Source organism: Mastomys coucha, unplaced genomic scaffold, assembly GCF_008632895.1.
Source record: "Mastomys coucha isolate ucsf_1 unplaced genomic scaffold, UCSF_Mcou_1 pScaffold9, whole genome shotgun sequence".
Classification (NCBI taxonomy): domain Eukaryota; kingdom Metazoa; phylum Chordata; class Mammalia; order Rodentia; family Muridae; genus Mastomys; species Mastomys coucha.
The window spans coordinates 4,733,484-4,745,164 of NW_022196915.1; the positions used below are offsets into that span (position 1 = coordinate 4,733,484).

At 41.0% G+C, this 11,681-nt stretch overlaps 1 long non-coding RNA gene across 1 annotated transcript; it reads right to left on the minus strand.

Moving 5' to 3' along the window:
* Positions 1–598: 598 nt before the first annotated feature.
* On the minus strand, positions 599–1,218 carry LOC116084641. Its single transcript, XR_004116198.1, has 2 exons — positions 1,152–1,218; positions 599–1,030 (listed from the first exon to the last, which is right to left on the minus strand). It is a non-coding gene; the product is annotated as an uncharacterized LOC116084641 (long non-coding RNA).
* Between the last annotated feature and the right edge of the window lie 10,463 nt (positions 1,219–11,681).

Consider the following 11,681-nt stretch of genomic DNA (forward strand, 5'->3'; position numbering starts at 1 on the left):
AAGTAGCAAGGAAAATAATGTTATGGTTGGGGGCATACCACAACACGAGGAACTGTGTTAAGAAGGTCTAGATGAATACTTCTGTTTCAAAGGCATGAATGAAGACCCTGCCCACCCTGTACCTGAAAGCACTAGCCGACCAGCCACGAAAGCAGCACAACTGGTTCTTGTGGGAGAAGGCAGAGAAAGGGCAGGAGCTCTATCCACTTCTACCCCAGCGACCCCATGTCCAATCCAGCTGCCCATCAGCCCAGCCTCACACCCCTCTCTGACTGGAAACTTGGCCTGGTAACCCATGGAAGATGGAAGGGGCCACCGTGATCCAGCCCTGCCGTGCAGTCTGTATGGGTGTCCTGAACAAAGGAGCTTGGCGTGGTGTCTGCTTCTTACTGGGAAGATCCATCAGGCTCCACAGTTTAGAGAACAGAAGCAGTGTGGAGAGGAGATGGGAAAGGAGCTGCGAGTTAAAACAGTCCTGGCCCCAGGTCATCTAGAAACAAAAATGAGGGACAGACCCTCAGCCCGCAGTGAAACCCCCAGCCTCATAGAAGGTCTCTTGGCTTCAGTCTTTCTCTGGACCCATGCCGACACCTCAGCATTGCGGCAGTCCCAGCAGGTTTATTAATGACAGCAGAACACTGTGACATCTGACCCAGGAGGCCAGACGGTGGCAAAGCAGTGTGAGGTGGATAGCCTGGTCTCCTGGGTGAAAAATCTGGGCCATGGGGACTACAGGAACAGTTGGGTCTCCCAAAGGAGCGGGTGCCATGGTTGTCCTCCACAAACATGGAGGGAGAAAACCATGTTGGGTCACAGCCCTCCCCAGAACAGTTGACTGGGACAAGGATCCTGAGCCTGTCGAGGATCTCCAAACGCCTGACGGGCTCGATGGTCACCTCATGGACACCTCAAGTCTGCAGCTCTAGAAGGTGATGGGGCTCTCTGGGTGGCGGGCTGGCCAGGCTGGAGCTGTGGGCTTCTCGGAGGTCTTGCAGCACATGAAGCAGCTTGGCAAGTGAGTCCTCAGGAGCTGGATGGAGATACATGGTCAGGAGGGCAGATGTGGCTTCAAGGGTCTGAGAACCCCTACCTGTGTGTCCCTGGAGGCAGCCAAGCCACCAAACCCCGAGCCCCAGATTGGAGTGACCTACCTCCATCACAGCCTGTGGGTGAGATGCTGGCTTCTGTTGCCCCACGCTGGAGCTGCTGCTTTTCCCTGCAGAGGAAGGCAGAGTGAGGGCCAGCAGCAACAACTACCTTTCTGGGATGGCAGAGATGTCACATGGGCTCCCTGAGCAGGGAGTGGCCCTAAGGGTACAAACAGGTGCTTTCAGTCAACAAAGAATCAACACCAGGGCTGGTGAGATGGCTCAGTGGGTAGGAGTACCGACTACTCTTCCAGGGGTCCTGAGTCAAATCCCAGCATTTCATATGGTGGCTCACAACCACCCTTAATGAGATCTGACACCCACTTCTGGTATGACTAAAGACAGCTACAGTGTACTTATTTATAATAATAAATCTTTGGGCCAGAGTGAGCAGGGCTGACAGGAGTGAGCATGGTCAACCAAGCAAGCGGGGTTGACCTGAGTAAACAGAGGTCCTAAAAGTCAATTCCCAACAACCAGATGAAGGCTCACAACTATCTGTGTAGCTATAGTGTGTACTCATATACATGAAATAAATAAATCTTTAAAAAACACACACACATAAACACACCCACAGCTGTGGGGAAAGGATTTGATGGAAATCACTGTCTAGCAGGTGTGGGTGTGCATGCTCCTAATCCCAGCACTTAGGAAGCAGAGGTAGGAGGATTGTGAGTTTGAGGCAGACCTGTATTTTATAGAGAGTTCTTGTCTCAAACCAACCAACCAACCAACCAACCAACCAACCAACCAACCAACCAACCAACCAACACACAAACAAAAATTCTAATGGGGGGTAGCAATGCTTAGGAGGCATTCAGCTAGTGAAGTGTTTGCTTAGCAAGCATAAAGGACCCAGGAACCTATGTGAAAAAAAAAAAAAAAAAAGAAAACAGGGATGTGGTACATGATTGTAATGCTTAATGCTGGAGAATCAGAGACAGAAGGATTCCAGGGTTCAGTGGGCAGCCTACTAGCCTACTGAGCAAACCAGGTCCCAGTGAGAAACATCAAGAAAAGAAGGTTGAGAGCTCCTGAAGAACAACACCAGAGTGACCTCTGGGGTCACAGAAGGGGGAGGGGAGGAGAGAGAAAGAGAAAAAAACGGTTTTCAATGGTGTCTTCTGCACCCGAGACTCTCTCTTCTATATCTTCCATTCTGTTGTTGATGATCTATGACTCCTGATCTTTTTCCTAGGTTTTGAATCTCTAGTGTTGTCTCCCTTTGTGATTTCTTTATTGTTTCTATTTCCATTTTTAGATCCTGGATGGTTTTGTTCATTTATTTTGCCTGTTTGATTGTGTTTTCCTGTAGTTTTTTAAGGAATTTTTGTGTTTCCTCTTTTAGGGCTTCTAGCTGTGTTCTCTTGTATTTCTTTAAGGGAGTTATTTATGTCCTTTTAAAAGTCTTATATCATCATTATGAAATGTAATTTCAAATCAGAATCTTGCTTTTGTGGTGTGTTGGGGTATCCAGTGGGAGGAATGGGTTCTGATGATGCCTTGGTTTCTGTTGCTTTTGTTCTTGCTCTTGCCTCTTGTCATCTGGTTATCTCTGGTATTAGTTAGTCTTGCTGTTTCTGACTGGAGCTTGTCTCTCCTGTGGACCTTTGAACCTGTGATCTTAGTTATGTCAGCACTCCTGGGAGACCAGTTCTCTCTGGGCAGCATTTGGGTGTAGAGAGCTGTGTCATGGGATTAGCTCTAGGGTGCAGATGGAAACTGGAAGAATCCTGTCCCAGGCTGCTCCACAGTTTTTGTGCCCTGTCTGCTCCTGGCAGGTCACTCTATTCAGTTTTTTTACCATTTGGTGTGGTTTTTACTAACTGTACATACTATTGGGTAGATTCATATTAAAGGAGCTTCGGTTAAAAGAGCCAAGGACATAAGCATGCTCATGGTGACCCCTGACATCATAAAAGACTATTCATCATGCCTTTTGATGTGATTACCCAGAGAGGCAAGAAAACCTCTTTTTTTGGGTCATGCCCACATTTTGCTGTGCTATTAAAAATACTTAAAAATGGAAATAAACATATTATACATTCATTTTCTTTTACTGTAATTAAGAAATAAATTTAAAATATTTTGAAATACAAAATGCATGTTTCTTAGAACTGAAGCAGTATGAGTTTGCTGCTCAAAACTAGGCAACAGGAGAAAATAGTGCATTTGTGTAGTCTGTGTTTAATATACTTTAGCTAAATTTCTAAGCTGTCCCAAACGCTTATTTTTTTTTCAAATACAGACATTATATAATGCTTTTGGAAAAATTATTTTATTTTTTCTTTTATTTTCCTCATTTTGCATCGTATTTTACTACTTTTTGATGTTAAGAGACAAGAGAAAACATGCAAATATACAAACACACTGAACTCCATCAGCAATTTCTGTCACAAGGTATAGTGATTAGTGGCATATCCTTCCAGAAGTTTCTCAGTTATTAAATCACCTTTAAAAATAACCAAGCTCTTGAGTTAGTTCATTTGTTATAGAAAACTCTTGGACTCCTCTTAAAGTGTGTGTTAATCTGTTGTCCTCTCCAAAGGCTACTAAAGATGTCTTTTCTTTGTTATGTTGTCAGAAATAAAAGTGTAATATTGTCCAAAAAAAAAAAAAAAAAAAAAAAAAAAAAAAAAAAAAAAAAAGAAGAAAATGTTTATAAAGCAGTTGAGGCTACTATGACTCCTCAGTGTAGAAATGAGCGCATGGATGATGGTGAATGTTTATTTTCATTGATTGGTTGATATTGTCCATATTTATTAACATTTATATAAAAACATATTAATCTGTTTATGTAAATGGAGAACAAATTATATAAGCCTCTGTTTGCATTTCTGCCTTGGTGTATACATTTGGGAAAATTAAAGAAAAAGTTTTCACTCTTTTTATTAGCTTTATAATTAGTTTCTGTAGCATTCTGCCATGATAGCAGAAATCTTGAAAATGTAATTAAGAAATACTGGAGCACAGGAGGAGATTTTTCTGGAAAAGAGAACCTTAAATAGAAAACTTGATGATCAGGAAGAAATGGGACTTTGTAAACCTTGACACTAAGCACCCATCACTTCTGATTTATGGAGATAAGAGCTAAAATTTCATTTTTTTTTTTTTTTGCTACATTATTGCTCTGTTTTTCTGGTTTCCACATTTTTTTTTTCTCCAGGAGGATGATGTTTTCTTACTTTATTTTGGGAAGGCTTCACATTATGTGTTTTCATAGGATTCCAGATAGCTAAGCAAGCACTTCTTTATAACTTGGCACTTAGTGTGATCTTGAGAAGTGGAATGAGGACTCTGCCTTGACTGCCGTGTGCTGTTGGGAAGCTGCATTGCTCATGCATGCTCATATCTCTGCTGTAATCTTGTCTAACCAGTGAGGACATGCTTCTTCTATAGATCTGGACAGAAATTTATCAGGAAAAGAGTTTCACCTTAGATTCAAGTTCTTGTTGTTGTTGAGAAGTGGTCTCTACTCTCCATATACTCTCTTCCTAAGCCAGCTGGACACAATAGCCCATCATGTCACCATAATTTGATCTGTGCTACTCTAAACTCCTTGGGTATTTGTCAGCTAGATGCAGTTTTCTCCTTACGGGAAGAGAGCATACATTGGTTATTGGCAGCTCTGAAACCTGGCCCCAGGACTCTTGGACTGTGTGGTGCTGAGAACACTTTCCACACTAGCCTGTGTCAACAGGCAGATTTAACCAGAATGAGAACCTTAAATTTAAAATAATTTTTTGTTTGTATATATGTGTGTATACTTGGATACAGAATCCCCTGGATCTTGAGTTACAAGCAACTTTGAGGTGCCCAAGAGGGGTGCTGGGAACTGAATTTGTGTCCTTGAGAAGAACAGACAGAGTTCCTAACCGCCTAGTCATCTCTCCAGCCTCCAGCATTATATTTTTCAGGATCTAAAGATATGGTTTGAAAACAACCAGTTCTTAAAGATTTAAACAGAATTATCTATCCTTTTTTTAAAAAAATTAATTCTGTAAATTATTTGTTACATGAAATAGAGGTTAAATCTTCTGTGTAGTGTTTCTTTTACTTGGAAGTTGGATCATGTTGACCTCACAACCTTCAGAATAAGTTAAAGTTTTAGTTCCTTTGGAGGCCACAGAGGGAAATGAGCTATTTACAGAAAATGTAATTTAATAAAATAAAAGGTTTGATAGTTAACTGTTATTAGATAGAGACTGTATATTCAAAGGATGAATAAATAGATAATGTCAACATATTTATTACATAAATTTATGCTCATATTTTATTTAGCTAGAGGCATTTATAACCTTAAGAAAAGAAATCATTGGTTTGAAACATTCATAAACTAGCAAACAAATACCCTTGGGCCATGAGTCTACCCACACAAATTGATTTCTAAATAAAGATTCAATTTAGATTTAAAAGTCTTGTATATACCCAGAGGTATCTATTCCATCTGTAATTTCCTCCTGAGGCTCAGATACCTGTCCTAGTGTTATCAAGTTTTTATTAGTTGCTTCCACATGGGGAAGCAAAGCTTCCAATCAATAGCCTTCCCAAGAATGTGTTTTGAAGTCACTGCTGTCATCCATCCTGCTTCTTGCAAAGAGTGAGTCTTCTCCTTGTGAGACTTCCTACTCCTTCAGTTTGGAATCATCTAGTTACTGAGTTGTGATACTCTTCAAATAAAGCGGAGAAGCATAGAAATCTTTTTTCTCTAACTATTGGAAAACATCATGATAAGCTCAGATATTTATTATGTTGAAATTTTAAAATGCATAGGCATTATTTTCATTTTTTTTCAGCATCGTACCTCACTCTCCTCTCCATGGAGAACAGGGAACATGCAAGGAATGTGCCAGGGCTGAACATCTCAGCTCCTACCCTCTCCCCTCCTGTTTTGTTTCCTTGTGGGGAGTCTGGACATCTATCCATGAGAGCATCTGTCCTGTGGAAAGACCCATGTGTGAGGTGCTCATTTTCTTTCTTGCCTCTCTGAATACTTTAGAAGGTTGTGGTCTTATGGATAGGTAGGCCAGATTTTATGCTTTGACATCTCTGCAACAATTGGACTGTGTTACTTACTCATAATCAATCATAATTTCCAGTTTTAACATGAGATTGAAGAACAGCTGCTCCATTGCTAAACTTAACACAAAGCTTTGACTTGACCCACCTTCCTTTGTCCTAGCTTCCTTGAGAAAGGGACTCGCGTAAGCTGTAACTTAGGGTTGTGCTTTTGTAGAAGATGGACAGGATTGCTTATCATTTCTGATATTGGTTGCATTATAGGCAGTTAGTTGGCTTAGGAAATTTTCACTGTGGCTTCTTCTGCTGAATCATGCTCTTTCCCACTGTCAGGCGGCTTCCCTTTCTGTCCTTCTCCCCCTTAGTCACGCTAACACTGTTCCTGAGCCCTGTCTGTTCATGGATAGTGACAATGTTCTTAGTAGACAACGAATTTCAAGACATAATCTTTCCTTTGGATTTGACTGTCTGCCTGGAAGAGAAACCAGTGAATTGTATTACTGAGTTCTCTACAAATGCTTGAAGAGTAATTGAATAATAAAAGGTATCATTGATTATTAAGCTATTTGAGTTTTGCAAGATAGACAGTTTATTAATTGGCAGTCTTTCCTTGTTTACTCCAGTTTGTACCCCTGCTAATGGACCTGAGGTCAAAGTAGAAAGTGAAACAATGTAACAATTTAAAAGCAGTTCTAATCCTTTAATTTGGAGCAAAAGAAACAGTTCATTCATCCATCACCATCAGTCAAGATATTTTGAGCATTTACTTCTTGCTAACAAAGACTCTCCACTTGATCAAGGTAGTTAGATTCTCTGCATGCTCCTCTTAGTTTGACTCAACCTTGACATTCCCGGAATACCCTGAGGCCTGTCCAGGAGCCCAGGGCCATCTTGGAGACATGCTCAATTTTCCTCCAGCCTTTGATCTCTGATTACCCCAGCTTGCCTTCAGTAAGAATCCTATTAGGTCAGCCCAGCAGGGATTTCCTTGATATCCCTTCTCAGTTGTTTTCCATTATGGATCCTGCCACTCTATTTCTTGTCTATGAACCTACAGTTAATCCTTACAGTATTTGAAGTAAAGTCTTCTTTCCGTCCTGTTTTAACCTTACCCAAATTGTTGTGAATAAAGTCTTTCTTAGAATTTTTACGAATGCTAATATGTGTTCCTTCACACTACCTAGTTCGAAGTAGACAAAGTGCAAGCTTTTCATGGAGTGCACATTCTAATGTGTAGGGAAATAACCAAATGTGACACCAAAACTTACATGGATAAAGAGTTCCTTTAGACTGGTGATCAAAAGAGACAGGTCCAGTGAGATGTCCTTCAGGCTGAGAGCTCAAAGACAAGGATGCAGTATGAGGAAGTGGGGCAGGAAAAAATGTGAAGGACACGAGGTTGGGTGCCATCATCCGGACATGACTTGGTCATTGCACTAATGAACCACTGAAGTTATGGTAACTTGTACATGATGAAGCCAGTAAGATTAGTCAGCATTCCATCAGGCAGCACTGAGTAGACTTGACAATGAAAAATGAGAACATGAAGGGAATGTGTCAGGGAGTCTGAGGAGAATGAAAGCAGAAGTGGATCAGTATGCATATGCACAAAATGATCAAAGAATAAAGGTTAAAGAAAATAGAATACTTAGAGAGCTGTGGGGCAATAAGAGTATAGAGGGCACAGTTGGTGTGGCAGCCTAGAGGCTGGAGCCAGTGGAAGGAGATCCAGAGCTGGATAAGAGGAGGAAAAGCAATAGTGCAGAAAGTGGCCACACAGCAGGTCACTTGCAGCTTTGTAATCTGAGTAGGATTTGAAGCATATATCATAAAGATTGGTACTTAGATTTAAAATGGTGACACATACCTGTACTTCCAGCTCTCATGATACTGAGGCAAGAGGACTGCAAGCATAAGACCAGTTCTGGGCCACTTAGGTAAAAAATTAAGAACTTCTTGTAAAATATAAATGAAAAGAAAAAAAAGTGCAGGTGTTATCTGAGTTTTCCACATTGGGCTGCCTGTTACTTTTGATCTGAGACAGTCAACCATTTTCCCTTTCTTCCTGCTCTGGGTGGAATGTAACACATATAACTGAAAGGTAGGAATAATAACTGTGTTTGTTGTTTCCTTTCAAGCTTGGAGGTTGAGTTTGAGAAACTCCCAGGAAACAACCATCCTTTGTGCTTCATTGCTTTTCATTACTTCTGCCTCTCTGAGACCCCTCACCTCCTGAGGGCCTTTCATCACACTAACAAAAGGATGGGATGCCTAATTGTTTTCTTTTTGCTTTGATGATCCTGATCCTTCCTGATAGCAGAGACATTGGATGCTTCAAGTCATTCTGACAAAGTTTCCCAGCCTGGTTATTAATTAAATTAAGTTCATCAGTCAAGTTTCCCCATAGCCTTCTTTCTTGGGGTAATTTTCCATATTGATATCAGTGGATTCAGTAGGTACTCCTGCAGGAGTTCCAGGTTCTTGTGTTCAGGGACAAAGAATTGGACAGAGACACACAGATAGGAGCAGAAGAGAGCACTTACAAGAAAAAGATTGTTTTTAAGGGAAGAGGCAGGTTGGGGGAGGTCAGAGAGAAAGTTCAGAAGCTCAAATGGCAAATGCTGGGCAAAGATGAGGGCTTTTATGCTACACAACATGGGATTCATGGCTTATCTACATAGGGTGGACTTTCTGGACTAGGCTCTGTTACATGTAGTTCTACATACAACTTCATGCATCACATATCTCATTAACTTCTTGAATCTTCACCCAGGATCTATACAGTTAGTCCTGTAGCAGGTCAGAGGTATTTTGGCACATTCTGGAGTACCTGTGTGCCCATGCTGGAGGGCGGGGGGTTGAACTGGGCTTACTTGACCAGTGACCAAGCTTCCCTTTTTGCTAACTTGTTTTGTCATATACTACATTTGTAAGGCTTTGTTTAGGTGTCCCTGACTGATACCTGTCTTACTCTCCTGCCTTAGTATTTGGGATCTCCCGGTACTCCATATCCTCCCTTAAGTGTAGGTTATGAGGTGATTGAGTTGTACCACAGTGTTGAACTGTGGGCTTCATATAGTTCTAAATTATTTTAAATCGTCCTTCATTTCTATTCTTTTCAATGTTACAGTCATAGAGTATATGTTAAAGCTTGTGTGAAGAAAACAAGTTTCTCATGCCTTGACAGTGTCCTGACAACTCCTTCCAAGTTAGGTTTGTGCTGTCCTACTGTGCTCTTCTCTTCCCTGGCAGGGAATGAGGTTTTAGAAAGGTTAGAAGCATTTATACTAAGGATGCAATAGATGCCAGGCTTTTGGCATCATTTAGGACTGGAAGTACTCTGGGTGATAGGTTTAAATTATGTTTTGTTTGTTTCTGTTTTTTGTTTTATTTTTATATGGTTATTATTATTATTATTATTATTATTATTATTATTATTATTATTATTATTTTCGGCATGAGAATTGTAAAACCTAGAACAGCAAGTGAATGGTCCAGACCAGTCACCCAGCCAACTAACAGAGCTACAGTAGAAACAAACCTGGCTTGGTTCAGGGCTAGTTTGATTCTGTTTAAGAGTATCTGTCATTAGAGCTTGTATTAGTTAGGGTTTTACTGTAAACAAACACCATGACCAAGGCAACTCTTTTTTTTTTTTTTTTTTTTTGAGACAGGGTTATTCTGTGTAGCCTTGGCTGTCCTGGAACTCACTCTGTAGACCAGGATGGCTTTGAACTCAGAAATCCGCCTGCCTCTGCCTCCCAAGTGCTGGGATTAAAGGCGTGTGCCACCACCGCCCAGCTAAGGCAACTCTTAATAAAGGAACAACATTTAATTGGAACTGGCTTACAGGTTCAGAGGTTCAGTATATTATTGTCAAGGCAGGAGTATAACAGCATCTAGGCAGGCATGGTACTGGAGGAAGTAAGAGTTCTACATCTTGGTCTGAAGGCTGACTTCCAGGCAACTAAGAGGAGGGTCTCAGAAAGCCCTCACCCCAAGTGACACACTTCCTTCAACAAGGCTACACCTATCCTAACAAGGCCACACCTACTAATAGTGCCACTCCCTGGGCCAAGTACATTCCAACTACCACAGAGCTGGAGAGCAGGCTGACTACTTGAGAGTACTTGTTGCTCTTACAAAAGAACTTGGATTCAACTCTCAGCATCTACACGGTAGTTCAAAACTGGTTGTACACCCAATTCTAGGGAAACTAAACCCTTTTCTAACCTCTTCAAGCACCAGGTATACATGCGTATGGTGCACATACATATATGCAGGTATTCACACACACATAAATCTAAGAATACTTACATGTTTTCTTAATAGTGCTTTTTGCAAAAGTGACTGTGTTCAGAGTTGAGGATGGCAAAGGTAACTTGTTGAAATGGAAATTTGAAAAATGTTGCAAAAATAAAGACATATTTTTGAGAAAAAGACAGCAATTTGGTTCGGTTTGATTTTGAAAATGGTTTCCTGAAGCAAAAGAGCTTTACAGAAAGCTCTGAGTTTTCTTCCTTCTTCAAATTATATGATTTTATCATCTAGTTGACACAGGAAGCACATGAGAGCTGTCAGAAAGCTAGAACACATCTCTGGGAGTTAGACTTGGGAATGAAGCCTCAGGGTTTGGTCTCTGAGGAGCCAACTGCAGCTCTGAAGCTTAGCCTGAGAAGCTGCTTCTGCAACCCTTTTCAGTACCTGGAAGATTTAAAGCATTATTCACTTGTTTAGATTAAAAAGGGAGTTTTCCAATGACCTGCATTTGTTGGAGTGATAAAAGTAATTCTGCAAAGAAGATTTAGAGCGAAATCCTTCAGGCTAGGACTTTCCAAACAATGTTTGCATTCCTATGGAAAAAAAATAAGCCATTTGTGACCTTTGAGTAAACAATGTCCTTTGATTTTATCACATTCCTGATTGTGAGGGCTCAGATACTGTAACCACATACTAAACAAGTACACTGCAAATGACATTGTTTGTTTGTTTTTTCAAGAGCTCATAGACCTGGAGCTAATCCTTGTAAGTACCTCAGTATTTTGAATAATTTTCAAATGTTACTTATTGTTATTCTAGAAATTAAACCATAGGTTATCTGTTTATCTTTTCGTAGAATGATGTCTGGGGTGAGCTTGTGTTTCTTTTGGCTGTCTATCCAGAAATTTGGGCTTTTCAAGAGAAAGGATCTTAGGTACTTTTCTATTACTGTGATAAGATACCATAACCATGACAACTTAGAAAAGGAAAGGCTTGTTTGGGCTTACAGAGCCAAAGGGTTGGGGCCCTTGATGGTGGGGGCAGCATGTAGCAGGCAGTCCTTAAGACAGCAGGAGCTGGAGGCTCAGAGCTGGGAGCTGACATCTTGAACTGCAAGTACAAAGCTGAAATGGGGAGGGAGAGAGGAAAAGAGAGGGAGAGATAGAAAAAGAGACAAGGAGAGAGAGAAGGAAAGAGAGAGAGGAGAGGGGGAGAAGGAGAGAGGGACAGAGAGAGAGAGAGAGAGAGAGAGAG